Source organism: Sciurus vulgaris, assembly GCF_902686455.1.
Source record: "Sciurus vulgaris genome assembly, chromosome: 5".
NCBI lineage: Eukaryota > Metazoa > Chordata > Mammalia > Rodentia > Sciuridae > Sciurus > Sciurus vulgaris.
The window spans coordinates 82,091,579-82,102,826 of NC_136465.1; the positions used below are offsets into that span (position 1 = coordinate 82,091,579).

The 11,248-nt window shown below is 40.1% G+C and overlaps 1 pseudogene across 1 annotated transcript; it reads left to right on the forward strand.

Annotated features, from left to right (window-relative positions):
• Window positions 1–1,039: 1,039 nt before the first annotated feature.
• On the forward strand, window positions 1,040–2,074 carry LOC306662134 (ADP-ribosylation factor-like protein 4A; annotated as a pseudogene). Its single transcript has 2 exons — window positions 1,040–1,562; window positions 2,004–2,074. The product of its transcript is annotated as an ADP-ribosylation factor-like protein 4A (transcript).
• Window positions 2,075–11,248: the final 9,174 nt, after the last annotated feature.

Consider the following 11,248-nt stretch of genomic DNA (forward strand, 5'->3'; position numbering starts at 1 on the left):
AAAATGGATTCAAAGCTAGAAAAATTGCAGAAAAATCTTTAGAATTCAACCTAGATATAAGTTGGGGTTTGTACAGTTAGATAGAATATTTTAATTGAATTATAAAGTAAAAGTGAATTCTGTAAATAATGATATGTGTGTGTTTATGGGAAGAAAGCTTAGAAGTTTTGGTCTCTGGTTTGTCTTTAGAACCCTGCATGGGGTCCACGAGGGGCATTGCTGGCCAGTACCTGAGTCATAACAATTTAGGTCTGGGGCAGGTGGACAAAGCATGTTTCCTCTGTGTTGCAGAATAAAACCCTGCTTCCTGAAAAAAAAAATGACTTAGGTATAAATGTTTTTATATTTTCCATTTTTACTACTATTAGATATTGCCAGTTCAAATGTTACAGAAGATTTAGTATGATCACATTTCTCAGAACCTTGCAGATTCCATGAAATAACAGATCTTGTTTGAATATCAGAAACATAAAATAGCAAAAATTGAAGTAGTATACTTAAAAATTATAATCTAGAATTTATAATATAGTCTCCTTAAATCTTACTTGATGTTATTAACTGTATTATTCTCATGTTGGGTACCTAAATACTGTGAATAAACAATGAGTCATTAATCCTATCCTTTAAAAGTAACAAAAAACAAAAACAAACTGCTAATGGGAAAATCAGTATTGCTGACTTACACCCAGAAAAGTCATTGTCAGTCAACTGGATAATGTTTGCTTGTTCACTAACTCAGGGGAAAAAAGATCACCATTTTATTAACTAAAGCATCACAATTTACTTTGTGATGTGTAAATTCAGCAAATCGAGAGTCACATTGAGAGAGCTGCATGGAGATCTAAGCTGAATGGATGTGGGGTGGGTGTCCTGTCCCTGTCCCCATCTATGTCTCTCCCACCCTCCCAAGTAGAAATGCCTGCCAGTGGTTTCTCTTTTGGACCTAGACTCTGATTCCGGAGCAGTCTTGTAGTCACCCACAAAGAGAGATTCCGAAGAAGAAAACGTTACAATTTGGAACACGTATTTGCAACTGGAAATGGGGAATGGACTGTTGGATCAGACTTTATCCCATCCAGCCTCCCTTCATTTCCTTTCACATTGTTATTCTGGGTTTGGACTGTGCTGGAAAGACAACTGTCTTGCTGTAGGTCAATGAATAAATACTGTACCGACCAAAGGAGTTAACACTGAGAAAATTAAGGTAACCTTGGGAAATTCTAAAGCAATCACTTTTCACTTTTAGAGTGTAAGTGGTCAGGAGAAATTAAGGCCCCTGTGGAAGTCATATACCAGATGCACACATGGCATCGTGTTTGTTGTGAACTCTGTTGATGTTGAAAGGATGAAAGAAGTCAAAACAGAACTTCATAAAGTAACTAGGATATCAGAAAATCAAGGAGTCCCTGTACTTATAGTTGCTAACAAACAAGACCTGAGGAACTCACTGTGTTGCATTGAAATTGAAAAATTGTTAGCAGTGGGTAAACTGAGCTCATCAACACCTTGGCATTTGCAGCTTAGTGGTGCAGTCATAGGAGATGGTCTAAAGGAAATAAAAAGTAAAAAGGCACCCAGACAAACCACTCTAACCTGGGAACTCACACAAGAGATTTTATTAAGTGGACAGGCAGAGTGTCTGTGTGCAGGGTGAGAGAGAGAGAGAGAGAGAGAGAGAGAGAGAGAGAGAGAGAGAGAGAGAGAGAGAGAGAAAGAGAGAGAGAGAAGAAGAAGAAGGAGGAGGAGGAGGAGGAGGAGGAGGAGGAGGAGGAGGAGAGAGTGAAAGCAAGGAGGAGAAAGAGAATGGAGGAAGAGAGAGAGAGAGAGCGAGAGAGAGAGAGAATGGCGGGGGAGCTATTCTTAAGTAGTGGAATTTCATGGGCTAATAACACCTACCAGTGTCTGCAAGGAGGTTCTCCAGCTAACAAATTGAGTTGTAAAGTGGTGTGGGGGAGGGAGAATAATGGCAGCGGCAAAATAGCAGATCTGATGCCAATAGGAAGGACTTGAGAAACTACACGATATGATAATTAAAAGAAGAAAAATATTGTGGCCACAGAAAAAGAAAAGATGAATAACAATGCCTTTTTTTATCTGTGTGAAGTAGGTTTTCTCTGGTCTGATTTTGACAAATGGAAGAGTGTCTACGGACTGGTTTGTGTATCTACCATCCTGGATGCTATTCAAGTTGGTTTTGTTGAACAATCAGATACCCAGTTCATTTGCCTTTTGGAAGAGAGTAAATGCAGTGCTTCTTAAAGTGGTCTCCTCTCCCTACCCCAGAAATCTATTGGTACTACCATTTTGGGAAGCCAAGCAAGGATAGTAAATTGACCAGAAAACACTTGTGGAAGTTTGACCTGAAGTTAGTAAATAAAACTCTGAAGATTGTCTGCCTAGTGTTTTGTGCTTATATCTTGGGAGTAAGCCTTTGCAAAGAAATTACATACAAGGCTTTGTATGTTAAGATAAAATGCTAGTGAATGGATACTTAAGGTAGATTCATATATATACATATTTATGTAGTTATATTGATCACACTGGGATGGGGAGGAAGTGTTTGCTTTTTAAAGTTTTGGCTAAATGATTTTGATTTCTGTAATCAAATAATTGAATGCAATCCCTTAATTCTAGACAGTGTTGGTCTGAATTTAATAAAAATAAGGTAGTTGAGGTATGCTCAAGTACATGATTAGTTTTCTTGACAAAGCATGTTTTGGTGTGTAGTCTTACTTTTTAGAAATAACTGCATCTTTCTACACAGGTTTAAAACAACTTTTTTTTTGGATTTGGGGCTATTACAGAAATAGTTTGTTGTCAGAAGCACTTTTACTTGAAGAACCTAGAATAATTTACTTAACTATTAACAGTAAAGTAAATGTGGGAATGTGGACTAATCCTAAATGCATATGCGTGAATGCATATGTGGATTTATGAAGAAAGCAATTAGTGAATGTAGTTAATACATGGTCTCTACTCTGGTTAAAAGATATTTGTTCTATTAATATTTGCTGGCTGAAAACAGATGTGGTTTTTCACATATTTTTGTAGTGTTTTGGAAGGGGCAAAAACTTTATAAACAACACCTGATGTGTAGTGGAATGAATATGTAAAATATCTATATTGTTCTGAGCTTTAATTTCTTTCTTTTTTTTTTTTTTACCAACTAAATAGTGTTACCTGGGATATACAGTCCTGATTATAATAAGGAATAGTAAAAGTACAGCAGATAAGAATTATGATTATAGAAAACAAGGAAGGTAGCAAAGCTGTTTTATGAAAATTCACTGGTGCTGTTTCTATTTAATAAAAACAGAATAACAACAACAACAACAACAAAACCCCACCAAACTCTTACATATAAGGAGGAAAGACCTTTGTCTAATTCCTAATTCCAGGAAGAGACTTAGTTCAAGTAATCATATATGGGCACATCAGCATATTTCCTATGTGTAATGCCAACAGCTGTTTGTTCTGAAATCACCAAAAGGAATGTACTTAGTTGGCAGCATTTGTTTAGGTTTTTGGTTTTGATTTTTTTTTTTGGCATAATTGAATTTTTGAAACCTTGATTCTGGTTCTACATAAAATGAAGGAGCTTCCTATAGAAAATTTATGTTAAATGCACCTGCTCTCTAGTGTGGTTATTTAGAATGTTTATATTTATAGGAGTGGATAGTAAGTACCAATAAAGTCCTTGAGGCATTAGGGGAAAAAAAAAGGGTCACATTGAGGGCTGGTGTTGTGACTTGGTGGTAAAGCCCATGCCTAGCATGTGTGAGGCACTGGGTTCTATTTTCAGCACCATATATAAATAAATGAATAAAATAAAGGTCCATTAACAACTTAAAATAAATCAACAAATATTAAAAGGAGTCACATTGTTATTTGTATAATATATGGATTAAACTAAAATGTGCACAGACACCCTGGAGAAGGTATCTTGGCAGTATACATAATTTAAATCTTGAGAGGTTTTGGTTTGTATATACAATGTTACAGAAACTAGGCGTGTAAATGCAGTTTGTTTAAATTACAGTATGTAAAAGTTGGTCTGAAAACCTGGAGTAATATTAACATGATCATTGTATGAGTAGTTTAAGTTTGTCCTGGGATAGGGCCTGGTCCTGACATGTCCCAAAAGGGAAGAACAATGGGAGAAAATTGAAGGAGAAACTATTACTTTCTGCAGCAAAGTCGTCCAAGAGAGCGAGACCGATTCATCTTGGCCACAGTCGTTTGTTTGTGGGTCAGGGCAGGTCTGCTATGTTCTAGGATAAGACAGTGTAAAGTTAAAACGGATCTCCGCCCTCGTGGCTGTCAAGGGAGCTTCTGACCAGAGGCAAGCGGCTGGAAGCCTCCGAGGCCAGCAGAGCCTCCGTCGCCGCTCGACTGCCCAGCAGCTGTAGATCTAGAGCAGGTAGTTCTCTTGTCTTGCGTTCTATCTGGCACTGAGCACAGCGGTCATGCCACCGCAGGCCAGGAGAGTCCAGGCGAGCTGGTGTACTGACATTCTAAAATCACCGATCTGGAGACACATCTGAAAGGTGGGCGGCCTCGGCAGGCTGTCTTAGGTTCTGGGCTGGAATTTCTCTAGAGCACTGCAGGTCACTTCGGGATGGAAAACCAAAGACGAGAAGTAAAGCCCTCAGCAGCCAGGCACTCCCAGTTGGTCAGGTATAAAGATGGATGTGCTAAGGTCTGGGAGCAGACGAGGCCCACACAGGGTTTCCAAATCAAGGATGCGCACGCGTGCGTGTGTGGGAGCGTGTTTTGCTTTTGCTTTTGGAGAAACTGCTTCCGTGTGAATTGTAACCACTTTTGAGGAAATAATAGTCTTTCAATGATGAAGTTCTAGCACAGAGAAGATATAACAGCTCTGTTGTTTCAGATGCATCCAGATGAGGTTGATTTAAAAAGGTCATACTTGTATAATTATTCCATAGAAATAGTACCATTGAATCACAAAAATGTTTTTTCTTAACTTTCTAAGCATTGAAGTAGCACAAAGGCTGCCTAGTAGACCAGCCACTTCTGTTTTCTTAAAATATTGTGCTTATAAACTAATTAGAACAAATTAAAAAAAAAAAAAAACTTAAGGCCACTAAAAAATAATAATGTGCTTATACACGATCTGTACACCTATTTAAACTTGCGGTAAAGAAATACTTTTAAATTAAAAAAAAAAAAAAAAAAAAAAGAAAGAAAGAAAAGAAAAGAAAGAAAGAAGTAGAGGCTCAGAAATGCTAAGCACTTTACCAAAGTTCTTCAAAGTGTCAGAGCTGGGATTTGACCAAGCAGCATTCCCAGTGAGGTCCCATTGTGGTATTTATTTTGGAGAGAGTTAATTCTCTCTCTTCCACCCATGCTCACACCCACACTTTGTAACTATATGTTGGTAATCCATATCCTTTAAGAAATGCATTCTATACCCTCCAATTTTTATCATTCTAGGCAGTGGAATAAAAGTTTTTGTTTTTTTAGTTTGTAAGATGTTTTCATTGATATTACCATCTTTATATCCTTATATATTCCAGTGAGGTGGGCACAGAATTATCCCCATATTGTAGTTGAGAAAACCAGACTCAGAGAAGGCAATCATTCAATGCAGTGCCTGACTTAGTCTGAATGCTTTGAGTTTATCTTTTGACTTTTTTTGGCGAGGGGAAGGGGTATTGGGAATTGAGCTCAGAGACACTGTAACGCCGAGTTACATTCCCAGCCATATTTTGTATTTTATTTAGAGACAGGGTCTTACTGAGTTGCTTAGCACCTCGATTTTACTGAGGCTGGGTTTGAACTCGAGATCCTCCTGCCTCAGCCTCCTGAGTGGCTGGGATCACAGGTGTGCACCATCAAGCCTGGCCTATCTTTTGACTTTTTAATAATACCTTTTATTAACCCTGCACTCAGGTGGCAAATGGCATCACATGACAGTTTTGGGTGAGTAGAACTCTAGAGAAACAAATTATTTGGCTTCCTGGCTATTTTTGCCTTGACATCCAACCCAACCCATTTAAAAACCACTTGAGCACCTACTGGGTGTTCCAAGATGTTCATCTTGTGGGGGGCCTGTGGGGAGCAAGTGGTGGATAGAAGGATAGGCACAGTGAAGCTGAAGGTGAGATGGCGTGGTCAGGGCCATCCTGGAGGTATGGACAGAGCACTCTGGCTCTTGGGGAGGGACTACTCATTCTGGTTTGGGCAGGGTGGAGGGATGGGGCCGGCTTTACAGAGAATGTGACATTTGAACTGGCTATGGAGGCAGAACTGCATTTCCTCAGAGAGAGAAGGGCAGGGACAACGACAACAGTGTCACTTGTTAAGTCCTTGCTATGTACTATTAATTTGCTCTTCCCCAAAGCTCATGAGGTATCAACAAGAAGCATCTCCATTTTGTAGATGAGGAAATGAAGGCTTGGAGGATTAGCACCTAAGAAGTCTGATTCCAACTAATCCTCTCAACCACCGCACAGACCTTGAGCAAGACCTCAGAGATGGGAAGGTGTCTGGTCAACTGGAAGGGCAGGGTGGGTACAAGGAAGCAGGGCAGAGGCATGAAAGGTGGATGAGGCCAGAGAATGATAGGTTTTGCATGATTTTATTTCCCTAGCATGATTAGAAAGCAGTCATGTGATCTGATTTGACCAGATCTGTGTTTCTTATGTTACTCTGATTACAGAACAGAGTAGGAACCTCTGTCATCAATGCCTATGGGAGGACCAAGCCCATAAGGTACAGGAGGAAAGCAGGCCAGGTGGGGCAGAGGGCTATCTTTGCTGAAATGCTCAGCTCCCCAGATCCTCCCAACTGACTGCAGCCATGTGGGAATGAAATTCCTTTGTTGCCAGTCTTTCAGATCTTTTTTTTTTTTTTGGTATTGGGGATTGAACCCAGGGATTCTTTACCAGTGAGCTACATTCCAACCCTTTTTATTTCTTATTTTGAGATAGGGTCTTGCTAAGTTGTTGAAGGTCTCAAAAACTTGCCCAGGCTGGCCTCAAACTTGTGATCCTCCTGCCTCAGCCTCCTGAATCACTGAGATTACAGGTGTGTGCCACTGTGACTGGCTTCACAGTGATTTTTAAAGAAAAAATCCCTTTGATTTTTAAAGAAACTTTGGAAAACCAAGATGCAATGCAAGATCTCCTGATCTAAAAATGTAAAAAACTAATTAAAAATGTTTGTTTTTTGAGTACTCTCTGGACCAAGCAAGGGATGTGTGTGGGCTTGCTAGTTGGCCACTTCTGTTAGGGAGGATGGATTGAAATAAAGAGAGCTTAGAGGCAAGGAGACCAATATTAGGAGCCCAGTGTGATAGTGTAGACAAAGGAAGAAGACCCCAGCAAAGACCATGACAGTAGGGATGAAGAGATAGACTGAATAATTTCTGGTAACTTTGGACATGAGTGCATCAAAGGGAGGAGTCTGGACGTATCAGGTACATGATGGAGCCATTAATTCACTTAATTTTTGGACAGTTTTTATTGAGTACTTACTATATCTAAGATATTGTGTTAGGAGCTGAGGCCCAAGAAGGAGCAAGACACAGGACTTTGCTGTGAAGGAGCTCAGAATTTAGAGAGGACATTTGCTGGAGGATAAGCACAGAGAGATTTGGGATGTGCACCTGCCCCCTCTTGGGGAAGCTGTGCTGATAAGGAATACAGCAGAAGTGAAGGTGTGAAGAAAAGGCCAGGAATCGGGTTTTGGGTTTACTGAGCCCGGTCTTAGCTTTGGCCCAGCTAGTTCTGTGATCTGATTCCCTCTGGGATGCTTTTAATTCATGGCATTTGAAAATCCAGAGGACTTGCTCACTCCCGGGACAGAGTCCTTCCTTGCAGTCAGGTTTTCCCTGCATCCTCTTAATGTGCTCAGTGTGAGTGGCCCTGGCGGAGAGCACTGCAGATGCTGGCCTTCCCGCTGTTGCCCACACCCTTCCCAGGCCCTGCCCTTTTGCCATTCATGTTAGATGTTGCAATATTTGTAAGACGAATCTAAGTTTATTTATTGATGTATTTTTGTTTACTTATTGCTATCGTGGTGAATGATCTGCTTTCTCTCAGGTATTAATATTGTACGGTGGATGAGTTACAGGGAAAACATTCTGTGCTATTAACCACTCTACCTTCTTCCTGAGAATGTCATACATTCTTTTATCAAACCTAGGTGCGGTTTTGCTTCATTCATTCAACACATATCTTGGGGGCACTTACCACGTGTTAGGCTCTGTTCTAGGCGCTTGGGATGCATGACTGAATAAAGAAGGACTCCTTTCCTCAGGGAGCCTTGCTTTCCTGCAACCAAATGATATGGCCTTCCCCTGCCCCATCGGGTCTCTCTTTCAGGATGTTTACAGATGGGTGGCCCCCTTCCATTCAGTCTCCCTTCCTCTGCAAAGGTGGGGCTGTGCTCTCTTCATTATTTGAGATTTTCCATTCCCTTCTCCTGGTATGGCTATCCCACAGCATGGCAGCCTCTTGGCAAATGGAGCTCCACTATCTCAACAGAACCTTAAGGGTTTTGCCCACATTTGAAAGATCATTGTTCAAATCATTATTTATGTGTTCTTTTGAGAAGATAATTTAACTCAGACCCTTTATCCACAAAGATAAGCCTGGGATAGGGAACTCAGGGGCCACTTTCGGGGCTTCATTTGGGTGGGGTGAGTTCTTCGTTCAAAGAACAGGGGTACAGAGATCTCCTGGGGTCATAAACCACCCCGTGAGGAGCTAGGAAGTTCTGATTTGGAGGGCATTCAGCTGGAGAAATTCAAAACCACCTCATATGCCTGGAAGTCCTCTACCTATTTGGATCATCCTGGGTCTATGGCAGGCCATTTATAATTCCCATGAACCACAAAAAGGCAAGCAATATAGAGAAAAGAAAGAAAGAGTTACCAAAGAGTTAAAATTCTCGAGATTATACATGTTGTTCCTTAATAGTTCTGTGGTCTTGGTAAAGCAATTATTCTTTCTGAGTCCCAACCTTACCTTCCCAATAAACTTAAAAAAAAAAAAAAAAAAAAAAAAAAAAAAAAAAAAAAAGGTTGACATACAAAGAAATGTGTGCCCATAAGGTACCAGGCAAATGTCAGTTGTTTTTACTATTTTGCTATCATTATTATTGTTAATTTTAGTAGGCCTCCCTCCTGGAGCCCACACTAATCTGGACCTGAATCCTCAGGGCTGCTCCAAAGGCTGTCCCCTTGAAGGTCAAGGGCAGTCCAAGAACCAGTGTCCATCGAGCCCCGCCCATTAATCAGCTAGCACTGGGCTGAGGAATCTGTGCAGCTGTCACATTGCCACCAGCTAGCATCGACCTTGCATATTATAGCTTTTGAGCTAGAGCTGGAAATTCCTTGGCAAGAGCTCCACCTGCTCAGACTTGTCTGTTTTACTACACCCAGGTTGTGGCAGTTACCCCACTGTATCAGGACACTAACAACTGTGTGCTCAGTGGGGACAAATCACTAGTACATCTGAGTTTCAGTGTGGGCTCCAGCCTGTGGAACAGACTAGGTCACATCTGGGCTTTGGGGACTAAGGCATAAAATGAGGATAAAATGATGCCATGAGTCTGGAATTTTGGGAAATGGGTGTGCTCAAGTTGAGAACACTAATGGAGCAGTCCATGGAGATTGAGCTAGGACTAAAGGATAATTTAAATCTCAAATTCCTGGCAACAACCTGCCCCCATGTCTTTAGAGTCAGGCAGTCCTATGTGGCTTCATGTTGCCAGATGAAAGATCAAAGGATAACAATGTGAGCTGTCAATCATTGTTCATGAGTTAAAAAGGAAGAAGTTCCAGAGAGAGCTGGTTGGCATCCATTTATAATGCTTCCCTTGGGTTTTTAGAATGGGAAAAGTGACCATAAAATGTTAATTCTAGAAGAAACACTCAATATCATGAGAAACAACTTCTTGGAAGAAACTGAAATCCAGTGTGTGCAAATAAGTTTTCTAAGATTACACACTATTGAGTGATGAAATCAGTACCATAGGCTTGTCCAATGAATAACAGAACAGTCAATACAATGATGAACATGTTATTACATGTACAGATACGTTAGGTGCAAAGAGTTTCACCACAGTGTTGTTTATGGTGGAAAAAAACAGAAGCAACATAAATACACATTATCCACTAATAGGGAATTATCTGAATACTTACCAGTATATGCACTTAAAGGGATAACCTGTAGGCTTTACAAATGATGTAGGTCTATATATATTGGGGTATTAAGGGGACACTGACTATGGGGACACTCGTGACCTTTTGTTGTGTAATAATAGCCAATGTCAATGCAGCCATATATGTCATCTTGGTAAATTTTTATATATGTATATGCATATATAGATATGAGAGAATGTTTATAATAATTACTTCAGAGATCAGGTCGTGAATGATGGTAATGATGATGATGATGATGATGATGATGATGATTTGGTACCACCTCCCCAGCCCTTTTTTAATGCATTTTTTTTTATTTTTTATTTTTTTTGCATTCCATGGTTTTATTTTTTTTTATTATTTATTTATTTATTTTTTCCTGGGTGCTTTATTCTTCCAAATGAATTTTAGGACTGTTTTTTTTTTTCTAGTTCTTTTTTTTTTTAATATTTTTTAAAAATTTTAATTAAAAATCATAAATTTACATAGGGCAATGTTGTTTGATTCATTTTGTTATTTTTTTCCCTTCCCCTCTCCCCTCCCACCTCTCTTTTCCCTCTATACATTCCTTTCTTCCTCATTCTTACCACCCTCCTTATCCCTAACCCTAAACCTAACCCTAACCCTAACACTAACCCCTCCTACCCCCCCATATGTCCTCATCCGCTTATCAGCGAGATCATTCGTCCTTTAGTTTTTTGAGATTGGCTTATCTCACTTAGCATGATATCCTCCAATTTCATCCATTTGCCTGCGAATGCCATAATTTTGTCATTCCTCATGGCGGAGTAATATTCCATTGTATATATATGCCACAGTTTCTTTATCCATTCATCAACTGAAGGGCATCTGGGTTGGTTCCACAATCTGGCTATAGTGAATTGAGCAGCTATGAACATTGATGAGGCTGTATCTCTGTAGTATGCTGATTTTAAGTCCTTTGGGTATAGGCCAAGGAGTGGGATAGCTGGGTCAAATGGTGGTTCCATTCCAAGCTTTCTGAGGTATCTTCATACTGCTTTCCAGAGTGGCTGCACTAGTTTGCAACCCCACCAGCAATGTATGAGTGTACCTTTT